Source organism: Mus musculus, chromosome 2 (genome assembly GCF_000001635.26).
Source record: "Mus musculus strain C57BL/6J chromosome 2, GRCm38.p6 C57BL/6J".
NCBI lineage: Eukaryota > Metazoa > Chordata > Mammalia > Rodentia > Muridae > Mus > Mus musculus.
In genome coordinates this window covers 88,592,727-88,606,321 of record NC_000068.7, presented here as the reverse complement: position 1 = coordinate 88,606,321, position 13,595 = coordinate 88,592,727, and the positions used below count along the sequence as shown (strand labels likewise).

General features: G+C 40.4%; 1 pseudogene; it reads left to right on the top strand.

Annotated features, from left to right (window-relative positions):
* On the top strand, positions 505 to 1,210 carry Olfr751-ps1 (olfactory receptor 751, pseudogene 1; annotated as a pseudogene).

The window sequence follows — 13,595 nt, the reverse complement described above, 5'->3', positions numbered from 1 at the left end:
CTTTAAGAAAGACAGGCGAAGTTCTCTGTCATGCTTCTGTCAATGAAGTGAAGATCAGCAAAGATGCAAGATCTGTGAAGCATTGCATAGCTAGCTATGTAAACTCTGCCACTGTCTGTTGGGTCCTACTTATAGTCTCTCTAAACATCACATGTCCTTTCATGGGACTTGGTTCAGCGAAATATAACATGTGTTTGTATCACATGGTACAACTTGAAATTTCCACTTCAGAAAGTTTTTAGTTCTTAGGATATAAACTTGCAAACATAGGAATGGGATATGAAAAGCTATGTAGAGCACAAGAATAAAGTACTGGAAATAGAGATATTGTACTATGCATCTACATGGAGGGAAATGTAGGAACAAACCTGGAAATTGAGAATACAATGTAAGATTCATAATATAATATTGCTTTGTGAAATCTTGCAAGAATTACCTGAAGAAATGTCCTATCTTTATGAAATATAATAGTTCCTTATTCCCAGATATTATTACTAATGGAAAGCATCATAATTAATTCAATCTGAGACCATGGAGTTTAAGAACTAATAGGCAATATATGGTCTAGATATATCTTACCTCAAAATTTCATTTACAAGTATAGATGAGGTAATTCATTATGGGGGGAATCGCTGTGTAAAACATTTCCTTGTTTTAACCTCTTTCAGTTAGTATGAAGGTATAAATTCCAAACTGAAAAAGTAAAGCCACCAACATTTTGTGAGAACTAAAGGTTAAAAAAGATTTTCATCACACCACAGATGATCTTGTCTTATGATCATACAAAAATTAAAATATACCCATATCTCTACTTATGGTTCCCATGCTCTGTAAAGCAAAAAAATAAAAAATAAAATAATAAAAAAATCTTATAAAGAAGGCATGGCACCGCTCTTCATTGCCAACTTTTTGACAAGTCTGGAAATATTTATTTTTGTGTCCATGGCATTGGAAAATGATGTTACCATTTTCAAACCACTGAACTACACGATCATCATGAATGGAAGGAGGTATGATTTAGTCAGTGTCTCTCCTAATGATTTCAGTCTTATTACATATTATCTTCTAACAGGTTCATGATATTTGGTTCTACATTGAAATTCTTGATTCAGATATATAGATAGATAGATAGATAGATAGATAGATAGATAGATAGATAGATAGATTAGATATAGATATTGATATATATATAGATAGACAGATAGATAGATAGATAGATAGATAGATATAGATATTGATATCGATATTGATATTCATTCATATATATTCAATTTTATCAAAAACATTTTTAAAGGTACTGACATTTCTATAGGGTTTATTGCTGGTGGGAGGGTAAATTGTATGGCACCTTTGGAAATCAAACTAGCATTTTCTCAGAAGATTAGGAATAGTTATACCCAAGACCCAGCTATACTCCTCCTGGGCCTATATTTAAAGGTGCCCCACTGTACCACAAAGACATTTACTCAACTATATTCTTAGCAGATGTATTCAAAGTAGCAACAAACTGGAAACAACTATGATGTTCTTGAATCAAAGAATGGATAAAGCAAATGTGGCACATTTATGCAATGGAATACTACTCAGCTCTTAAAAACAAAGACATCATGCAGTTTTCATGCAAATGGAAGGACCTAAAAATATCATCCTGAATGAGATAACCCAGACCAAGAAAGGTACACATGGTATGCACTCAATTATAAATGAATATTAGCCATAAAGTACAGCATAAGCATGGTAAAATTCACAGACCCAAAGAAACAAAATATTAAAGAGGACCAAAGGGAGCAGGTGTGCTGCAGACTGCCCTCAGTTGGGCCTTAGATCCACAGAGGAATCAGGGTTCCAGTAAAGATGGTCAGGGAGTCTTCAAAAAGGGTGTCTTAGTTAGAGTTTTACTGCTGTTAACAGACACCATGACCAAGGCAAGTCTTATACAAAACAACATTTAACTGGAGCTGGCTTACAGGTTCAGAGGCTCAGTTCCTTATCATCAAGGTGGAAGCATGGCAGTAACCAGGCAGGCATGGCACATGCAGAGCTGAGAGTTCTACATCTTCATCCAAAGACTGCTAGTGGAAGACTGACTTCCAGGGAACTGGGGTGAGGATCTTATGCCCACACCGACAGTGACACACCAGGTCACACCTATTCCAATAAGGCCACACCTACAAATGTTGCCACTCCCTGGTCCAAGAATATACAAACCATAACATTTCACTCCCTGGCCCCCATAAACTTATTCAAACACATGAGTCTATGCGGGGGGGAGGGGGCATACTTAAACATAACATAATGCAAAATGCATTTAGTCTAACTTTCAAAGTTCTCATAGTATATAGCAGTCTCAGCAATGTTAAAAGTCCAAAGTTCAAGGTCTCTTCTGAGATTCATCCAATCACTTAACTGTAATCTCCAAAGAAAGTCAGGAATCCAGCTGGGCAAATTCAAAACTCTGCATCTCCATGGCTGATGTCAAAGCAGTCTTCAGATCTCCACTCCCTTTTCATCTTTGTTGACTGCAACAAACTGCTTTCTCCTGGGCTGGTTCCACTCCCTTTCCTCAGCATGTATCCCATGGCTCTGGCATCCCAATACCCTGGGGTGTTCCACTCCAACTAGGCTTCACCAATAGCCTCTCATAGGCTCTCTTCATGGTGTCAAGCCTCAAATCCTTGCATGTTCCCTTCAGTCCTGGGCAATCAACTTCAACTGAGGCTGCACCTTCACCATTGGCCTTCCAAGGCCTGTCGGCCTCTCACAGTGCCAAGCCTCAGCTGCTCTTCATTACCCCTTCATGCTTTCAAAACCAGTACCACCTTAGTGACTTTTTCCCATTACCAAGTACAGCTGCAGCAGGAGCTCCAACCTTGGCTCTCTCTGGAACACAGCTTCTATGTTCTTGCAGAAAAAATTTCCCAGGAAATTTCACCTTAGTAATGCTGGTCTCTTCTTAATCACCACTAATTTCTTAACTCTAGTTAACCAGCATCACTTGTCCCAGTAGTTCCTTCCATTCTTAACTCAAGAGCCAGAGTCACATAGCTGAAGCTTCGGAGTTCTGCTGCTTGAGGGAACTAGAACATGACCCCCCCCCATCCTGTACTATTACATTATCACTGGCTTTATGTTTTCAAAATCCTTCACTGTGTAAGCTTGGCTATCCTGGTTCTTGCTTTGTATACTGACCTTGAATGCAGAAATCAGCATGCCTGTCTCCTGGGATTAAAGATGTGTACCACCATGCCTGGATCTAAATTTAGCTGGGTAAAATCTTGCCCCAAGGTCCCACTCCCTTAATCTGTTATCTCCTAGAACACAGGATTTTGCTCCATTTCACTTCCTGGTATTCCTTTGTGGGGAATTGCAGGCTGGTCTCCAGTCAAGCTGAGGTCGGAACCCCGATGACACAGTAGATGTTCCCTCATGCTCCTGGAATTCCAGCACCTGACTAAGGTACCACCTCCCATAGCCCCCACAAGAGAAGCATGGTCAGTAGTCACCGGTAGCAATGGCCCAAGCTTCTGACCTTCAGGATAAACTCCTCCCCAGTTACCTAACATCAGTGAAGACCATAATAAGGGGTGCTCAGCTCTCACCTCCCTCTCTTATTCCTTTGTCCTCTCACCTCTCCACCTCTCTCTTCTCTCACTTCTCTCTCCTCTTCCCTTTCTCCTCCTCCTCCTCCTCCTCCTCCTCCTCTTCTTCTTCTTCTTCTTCTTCTTCTTCTTCTTCTTCTTCTTCTTCTTCTTCTTCCTTCTTCTTCTTCTTCTTCTTCTTCTTCTTCTTCTTCTTCTTCTTCTTCTTCTTCTTCTTCTTCTTCTTCTTCTTCTCTCTCTCTGTCTCTGTCTCTCCCTCCTTTCTACCTTCTCTCTTTCCCCTGCATTTCTATAATAAAGTTCTAAAACCATAGAGTCTCTGCTCTGCTCCTTCAAGTTTCACGTCACACTCTGGTCAGTGTTGGGAACTTCTCCCCTCTTCCCTCTCTCCCACAACCTGGTGGGTTTTGCAAAGTAGCTCCACGGGGGGGGGGGGGGCAGGCAGGGCTGCCCCTTGACCACACCCTGAAGAGTGGGATAGAGGAATGCCCACCCAGGGATGAGTGGATAGGGTAGATAGCAGCCCTCCCATGCCTGACTGACCAGAGAATAGGGAAACTCAGGCGGGGATGTGGGCATCTTTTTGCTTCTGTTCTTTCACAGGGCCCCAGCCCCCCTCCCCATTTTTTAAATTTTATTCCAACACTCCTTTAATACTCAAACCATGGGTTTTATAATTTTCCTTTCTAAGCTTGCTGTGCTTGTTCAAACTTCTCTTCATAAGACTTAACCAGACAAGCCCCTTCCGCTCCACTCGAGGCCCGGGCTACCTTGCCAGCAGAGTCGCCTGACACCCGCAAGGGCCCACACAGGATTCCCCACGGGATCCTAAGACCTCTGGTCTGCTTATAGAGGCTAACAGAGTCACCTGAAGAACAAGCTCTTAACAGTGACAACTAAAATAGCTAGCTTCAGAGATTACCAGATGGCGAAAGGCAAATGGAAGAATCCTACTAACAGAAATCAAGACCACTCACCATCATCAGAACGCAGCACTCCCACCCCACCTAGTCCTGGGCACCCCAACACAACCGAAAATCTAGACACAGATTTAAAATAATTTCTCATGATGATGATAGAGGACATCAAGAAGGACTTTCATAAGTCACTTAAAGAATTACAGGAGAGCACTGCTAAAGAGTTACAGGCCGTTAAAGAAAAGCAGGAAAACACAGCCAAACAGGTAGAAGTCATTAAAGAAAACAGGAAAACACATCCAAACAGGTAATGGAAATGAACAAAGCCATACTAGAACTAAAAAGGGAAGTAGACACAATAAAGAAAACCCAAAGCGAGGCAACGCTGGAGATAGAAACCCTAGGAAAGAGATCTGGAACCATAGATGCGAGCATCAGCAACAGAATACAAGAAATGGAAGAGAGAATCTCAGGTGCAGAAGATTCCATAGAGAACATCGACACAACAGTCAAAGAAAATACAAAATGCAAAAGGATCCTAACTCAAAACATCCAGGTAATCCAGGACACAATGAGAAGACCAAACCTACGGATAATAGGAATTGATGAGAATGAAGATTTTCAACTTAAAGGGCCAGCTAATATCTTCAACAAAATAATAGAAGAAAACTTCCCAAACATAAAAAAAGAGATGCCCATGATCATACAAGAAGCCTACAGAACTCCAAATAGACTGGACCAGAAAAGAAATTCCTCCCGACACATAATAATCAGAACAACAAATGCACTAAATAAAGATAGAATATTAAAAGCAGTAAGGGAGAAAAGTCAAGTAACATATAAAGGAAGGCCTATCAGAATTACACCAGACTTTTCACCAGAGACTATGAAAGCCAGAAGAGCCTGGACAGATGTTATACAGACACTAAGAGAACACAAATGCCAGCCCAGGCTACTATACCCGGCCAAACTCTCAATTACCATAGATGGAGAAACCAAAGTATTCCACGACAAAAACAAATTCACACAATATCTTTCCACGAATCCAGCCCTTCAAAGGATAATAACAGAAAAGAAGCAATACAAGGACGGAAATCACGCCCTAGAACAACCAAGAAAGTAATCATTCAACAAACCAAAAAGAAGACAGCCACAAGAACAGAATGCCAACTCTAACAACAAAAATAAAAGGAAGCAACAATTACTTTTCCTTAATATCTCTTAATATCAATGGACTCAATTCCCCAATAAAAAGACATAGACTAACAGACTGGCTACACAAACAGGACCCAACATTCTGCTGCTTATAGGAAACCCATCTCAGGGAAAAAGACAGACACTACCTCAGAGTGAAAGGCTGGAAAACAATTTTCCAAGCAAATGGACTGAAGAAACAAGCTGGAGTAGCCATTTTAATATTGGATAAAATCGACTTCCAACCCAAAGTTATCAAAAAAGACAAGGAGGGACATTTCATACTCATCAAAGGTAAAATCCTCCAAGAGGAACTCTCAATTCTGAATATCTACGCACCAAATGCAAGGGCAGCCACATTCATTAAAGACACTTTAGTAAAGCTCAAAGCACACATTGCACCTCACACAATAATAGTGGGAGACTTCAACACACCACTTTCTTCAATGGACAGATCATGGAAACAGAAACTAAACAGGGACACAGTGAAATTAACAGAAGTTATGATACAAATGGATCTGACAGATATCTACATAACATTTTATCCTAAAACAAAAGGATATACCTTCTTCTCAGCACCTCACGGGCCCTTCTCCAAAATTGACCATATAATTGGTCACAAAACAGGCCTCAACAGATACAAAAATATTGAAATTGTCCCATGTATCCTATCAGACCACCATGGCGTAAGACTGATCTTCAATAACAACATAAATAATGGAAAGCCAACATTCACGTGGAAACTCAATAACACTCTTCTCAATGATACCTTGGTCAAGGAAGGAGTAAAGAAAGAAATTAAAGACTTTAGAGTTTAATGAAAATGAAGCCACAACGTACCCAAACCTATGGCACACAATGAAAGCATTTCTAAGAGGGAAACTCATAGCTCTGAGTGCCTCCAAGAAGAAATGGGAGAGAGCACGTACTAGCAGCTTGACAACACATCTAAAAGCCCTAGAAAAAAAGGAAGCAAATTCACCCAAGAGGAGTAGACGGCAGGAAATAATCAAACTCAGGGGTGAAATCAACCAAGTGGAAACAAGAAGAACTATTCAAAGAATTAACCAAACGAGGAGTTGGTTCTTTGAGAAAATCAACAAGATAGATAAACCCTTAACTAGACTCACTAAAGGGCACAGGGACAAAATCCTAATTAACAAAATTAGAACTGAAAAGGGAGACATAACAACAGATCCTGAAGAAATCCAAAACACCATCAGATCCTTCTACAAAAGGCTATACTCAACAAAACTGGAAAACCTGGACCAAATGGACAAATTTCTGGACAGATACCAGGTACCAAAATTGAATCAGGATCAAGTTGACCATCTAAACAGTCCCATATCACCTAAAGAAATAGAAGCAATTATTAATAGTCTCCCAGCCAAAAATAGCCCAGGACCAGACGGGTTTAGTGCAGAGTTCTATCAGACCTTCAAAGAAGATCTAATTCCAGTTCTGCACAAACTATTTCACAAAATACAAGTAGAAGGTACTCTACCCAACTCATTTTATGAAGCCACTATTACTCTGATACCTAAACCACAGAAAGACCCAACAAAGATAGAGAACTTCAGACCAATTTCTCTTATGAATATCGATGCAAAAATCCTCAATAAAATTCTCGCTAACCGAATTCAAGAACACATTAAAGCAATCATCCATCCTGACCAAGTAGGTTTTATTCCAGGGATGCAGGAATGGTTTAATATACGAAAATCCATCAATGTAATCCATTATATAAACAAACTCAAAGACAAAAACCACATGATCATCTTGTTAGATGCAGAAAAAGCATTTGACAAGATCCAACACCTATTTATGATAAAAGTCTTGGAAAGATCAGGAATTCAAGGCCTATACCTAAACATGATAAAAGCAATCTACAGCAAACCAGTAGCCAACATCAAAGTAAATGGAGAGAAGCTGGAAGCAATCCCACTAAAATCAGGGACTAGATAAGGCTGCCCACTTTCTCCCTACCTTTTCAACATAGTACTTGAAGTATTAGCCAGAGCAATTCGACAACAAAAGGAGATCAAGGGGATACAAATTGTAAAGGAGGAAGTCAAAATATCACTTTTTGCAGATGATATGATAGTATATATAAGTGACCCTAAAAATTCTACCAGAGAACTCCTAAACCTGATAAACAGCTTCGGTGAAGTAGCTGGATATAAATTAAACTCAAACAAGTCAATGGCCTTTCTCTATACAAAGAATAAACAGGCTGAGAAAGAAATTAGGGAAACAACACCCTTTCCAATAGTCACAAATAATATAAAATATCTTGGCGTGACTCTAACTAAGGAAGTGAAAGATCTGTATGATAAAAACTTCAAATCTCTGAAGAAAGAAATTAAAGAAGATCTCAGAAGATGGAAAGATCTCCCATGCTCATGGATTGGCAGGATCAACATTGTAAAAATGGCTATCTTGCCAAAAGCAATCTACAGATTCAATGCAATCCCCATCAAAATTCCAACTCAATTCTTCAACGAATTGGAAGGAGCAATTTGCAAATTCTTCTGGAATAACAAAAAACCTAGGATAGCAAAAAGTCTTCTCAAGAATAAAAGAACTTCTGGTGGAATCACCATGCCAGTCCTAAAGCTTTACTACAAAGCAATTGTGATAAAAACTGCATGGTACTGGTATAGAGACAGACAAGTAGACCAATGGAATAGAATTGAAGACCCAGAAATGAACCCACACACCTATGGTCACTTGATCTTCGACAAGGGAGCTAAAACCATCCAGTGGAAGAAAGACAGCATTTTCAACAATTGGTGCTGGCAAAACTGGTTGTTATCATGTAGAAGAATGCGAATTGATCCATACTTATCTCCTTGTACTAAAGTCAAATCTAAGTGGATCAAGGAACTTCACATAAAACCAGAGACACTGAAACTTATAGAGGAGAAAGTGGGGAAAAGCCTTGAAGATATGGGCACAGTGGAAAAATTCCTGAACAGACCAGCATTGGCTTGTGCTGTAAGATCGAGAATTGACAAATGGGACCTCATGAAACTCCAAAGTTTCTGCAAGGCAAAAGACACCGTCAATAAGACAAAAAGACCACCAACAGATTGGGAAAGGATCTTTACCTATCCTAAATCAGATAGGGGACTAATATCCAACATATATAAAGAACTCAAGAAGGTGGACTTCAGAAAATCAAATAACCCCATTAAAAAATGGGGCTCAGAACTGAACAAAGAATTCTCACCTGAGGAATACCGAATGGCAGAGAAGCACCTGAAAAAATGTTCAACATCCTTAATCATCAGGGAAATGCAAATCAAAACAACCCTGAGATTCCACCTCACAACAGTCAGAATGGCTAAGATCAAAAATTCAGGTGACAGCAGATGCTGGCGTGGATGTGGAGAAAGAGGAACACTCCTTCATTGTTGGTGGGATTGCAGGCTTGTACAACCACTCTGGAAATCAGTCTGGCGGTTCCTCAGAAAATTGGACATAGTACTACAGGAGGATCCAGCAATACCTCTCCTGGGCATATATCAAGAAGATGCCCCAACTGGTAAGAAGGACACATGCTCCACTATGTTCATAGCGGCCTTATTTATAATAGCCAGAAGCTGGAAAGAACCCAGATGCCCCTCAACAGAGGAATGGATACAGAAATTGTGGTACATCTACACAATGGAGTACTACTCAGCTATTAAAAAGAATGAATTTATGAAATTCCTAGGCAAATGGATGGACCTGGAGGGCATTATCCTGAGTGAGGTAACACAGTCACAAAGGAACTCACACAATATGTACTCACTGATAAGTGGATATTAGCCCCAAACCTAGGATACCCAAGATATAAGATACAATTTGCTAAACACATGAAACTCAAGAAGAATGAAGACTTAAGTGTGGACACTATGCCCCTCCTTAGAATTGGGTACAAAACACCCATGGAAGGAGTTACAAAGACAAAGTTTGGAGCTGAGATGAAAGGATGGACCATGTAGAGACTGCCATATTCAGGGATCCACCCCATAATCAGCATCCAAACGCTGACACCATTGCACACACTAGCAAGATTTTATCGAAAGGACCCAGATGTAGCTGTCTCTTGTGAGACTATGCCGGGGCCTAGCAAACACAGAAGTGGATGCTCACAGTCAGCTAATGGATGGATCACAGGGCTCCCAATGGAGGAGCTAGAGAAAGTACCCAAGGAGCTAAAGGGATCAGCAACCCTATAGGTGGAACAACATTATGAACTAACCAGTACTCTAGAGCTCTTGACTCTAGCTGCATATGTATCAAAAGATGGCCTAGTTGGCCATCACTGGAAAGAGAGGCCCATTGGACACGCAAACTTTTTATTCCCCAGTACAGGGGAACGCCAGGGCCAAAAAGGGGGAGTGGGTGGGTAGGGGAGTGGGGGTGGGTGGGTATGGGGGACTTTTGGTATAGCATTGGAAATGTAAATGAGCTAAATACCTAATAAAAAATGGAAAAAAAAAAAAGACTTAACCAGAGAATAAAGTCTCTGTTGGGCTTTTTTGAAACTTCCTTTGTCAATGTAATTAACCTGAGTCTCTTCACCTTAGCCTCAGGCAGACTTTTCAGACAAAGGCAAAAAGTAGCCATATTCTTCACCAAAATACCACAAAACAGTCTTTATGCCACATTCTGAAATTCTTCTTCTTCTTTGAAATCTCTTGGGCCAGGTCAACACAGTTCAAATTACTCCCAGCAACAAAGTCTTCCATATTCCTACTAGGATGGCCCATTAAACCCCATTTAAAGCATTCCACTGCTTTCTAAATCCAAAGTCCACATTATTTCAAATAAAAGCTTGATCAGGCCTATTACAGCAACACCCCACTCCTGGTACCAACTTCTGTCTTAGGGTTTTACTGCTGTGAACAGACACCAGGACCAAAGCAACTCTTATAAAAAACAACGTTTAATTAGAGCTGGCTTACAGGTTCAGAGGTTCAGTCTATTATCATCAAGGTGGGTGCATGGCAGTATCTAGGCAGGCATGGCACAGGCAGAGCTGAGAGTTCTATGTCTTCATTCAAATGCTGCTAGTGGAAAACTCACCTAAGGTGAGAGTATTAAGCCCATACCCACAGTGACACACCTACTCCAACCAGGTCACACCTCCAAATGGCGCCACTCCCTGGTCCAAGAATATACAAACCATCACAAAGGATGACAAACAGACAAGGACACATGGGAGTGTTGGGAGTGTTGTACATGAATGTAATTTCTCAAAAGCAAGCACCAGACTTATAATACAGAAGAAAAACAAGAAACCTAGGCAAATACATCTGCCAATGTACATTGGCTCTTTACACAAAACAAAGAAAATGCATATATAAAATGCTAGGGTGCCAGGCAGTGTTTACAACTGAGATAGAAACAGCCCTTATTTAAGATTAGCTAAACACAGGAGCCAGGTGAATGGTCTGATGCAATGCTAGTTTATTGTTAAACCCACCACCAGGGGTCCTTTAGTAAATACCTGATTATGCTATTCCTCTGGGCTTAGTGAAAAACATGCACCAGGTGAATTCCATTCTACTAACCTTTTCATGAATAATACTTTAGTTCCTCCTAAAACCCAAAACCCACCTTCTTCTTAGTTCATTGTAAATTCCTGTGTATGGGAGTGACATGGCTATTGTTCTAAGTATTACTATGTAGCCTAGCCCTGAGATTTCTAGTTCTATTCAAGTAAATTGTATTGCCTGATTACCTTCACTGTCTCTCTTTCAATGCTAGAGGTAATTTTGAATGTTACTGAATAGGTAACAATTCCCACTGAATTTCAAGCTCAGGGTCGGCTCAAGGACTGCCTAGGACATTGGAACACTGGTGGAGGGTAATTTAACTTAGCTAGATTAGATTTATGTCAAAATCAATCAGTAAAGGCACTTATAATAAAACAATACTGAAAGAAAGCACACAGATCCATAAGCCGACTAATATAGAGACAGGTTTGGAGCTTTTGTGCTATGGGAATGCCAAGGTTCCAGGAGGATACGTTTTCATGAAACTCTTTGCCTTGGGACTGCATTCAGGCTTTTAGGCTGGTCACACAGACTTCACTGGACTTGGTGTGACACATATGTGAATCTTACTCAGAAGGGGAAATAAAATAAACAGTAGAGGTGAATGGAGAGAGAAAAGTGGGTAAGAGTGAGAGTAAGGAGGAAAACAGGATGAGAATTTGGTTTATGGAGAGTGGGGGTAGGACAGGGCTTGGAGTGAAAATGGAAATTTGTGGAGGGAATCTTTGGGACTAGCCAGTGATCTGGGATGAAGGAGGCTCATAGGAGTCTAGTGGGGGTGGCATTAGCTGAGTCTTTTTAGAAAATGCGGATAGAATTAGCTACCTCCTGTAGTCAGATCGGACTTCCAATGAAAGGAATGGTTGTCTTAGTTAGGGTTTTATTGTTGTGAATAGACATCATGACCAAGGTAACTCTTTTAAATGACAACAGTTCATTAGGGCTGGCTTAATTGTTCTGAGGTATAATTCAACATGGTGTGAAACATGGCAGCATCCAGGCAGGCATGGTGTAAGTGTTCTATACTTTGTTCAAAAGGCAAACAAGAGAATGCTGGCTCCCATGTGACTAGGAGGAGGGTCTCTTAAAGCACAAGCCCACAGTGAAACACTTCGTTTGACAGGGCCACAAAGATTCCAACAAGGCCATACCTTCTAACACTGCCATTCTCTGGACCAAGGATATTCAAACCACCACAGGAGGCATCAACCCACCCACAAACCCTTTGACCCAAATTTTGTCCTGCCTATAAAATGTGCAGGGATAAAGATGGAGCAGAGATTGAGGGGTTGACTAACCAGTGATTAGTCCAAATGGGACACAGCAGATGGAAGAGAGAAAACCTTGACACTTTTAATGATATTCTGCTACACTTGCAGACAGGAGCCTAGAATAAGTGTCTCCTGACAGGCTTCATTGTGCAGCTAATAGAAGCAGGTGCAGAAACCCACAGTCAAAGATCAGGTAAAGCACTGGGTGTCTTATAGAAGAGTGTGAAATAAGACTGAATGAGTCAGAGTGGTCAAAGACACCACAAGAAGACCTACAGATGTTGGCCTATTGGAGCTCACAGAGACTGAACCAACAACCAAAGAACATAATTTGACCTAGATCTAGGTCCCCTATATACTTGTAACAGATGTGTATCTTGGTCTTCATGTCTGTACCCTAACAATTGGAGCAGAGGTTGTTTCTGACTCTGTTGCCTGCTATTGGATATCTGTCTCCTAGTTGAACTTTGGGAAAGAATGTGCTTAATCCTCTTGAGACTTGATGTCCTAAGGGGGTTCCCTTTCTCCAAGAAGAACAGGATGGGTAACTCAGGTGGTTTGTATGTGTGGAGCTGGGAGGAGAAAAGAGAAGGGAGCTGCAATTCGATATAATGTGAATAAATAGATATATTAATGAGATATTATGTATCCCTTGGTGTATGGAATAATGTCTGCATCTTTGATTCTAGTTCCTTCTTCTCTAAGCATTAGCATGTATGTTTGTATGACAATATTTTTGTTTTCATTACCATAGTTCTGTAATACATTTTGAAATATGGGGTTGTTATTATTCAGTAGTATTTTACTCTCTCTCTCTCTCTCTCTGTCTCTCTCTCTCTGTGTGTGTGTGTGTGTGTGTGTGTGTGTGTGTGTGTTCTTCCATGAGAGGAAAGTTATAAATCAGCAAGTATCTTGCTGGAAACTAAACAGTAGCCAGGAGATAGCTTTATCTGTTCTTTTAAATAAAAATTTTCTACTGGATTCCTTTTCCATAGAGGACTGAAATAAATGGGAAAAACAGATCTTCACTGTCTTTGTAGGAAATATTTATTCTTGTCTTAACAG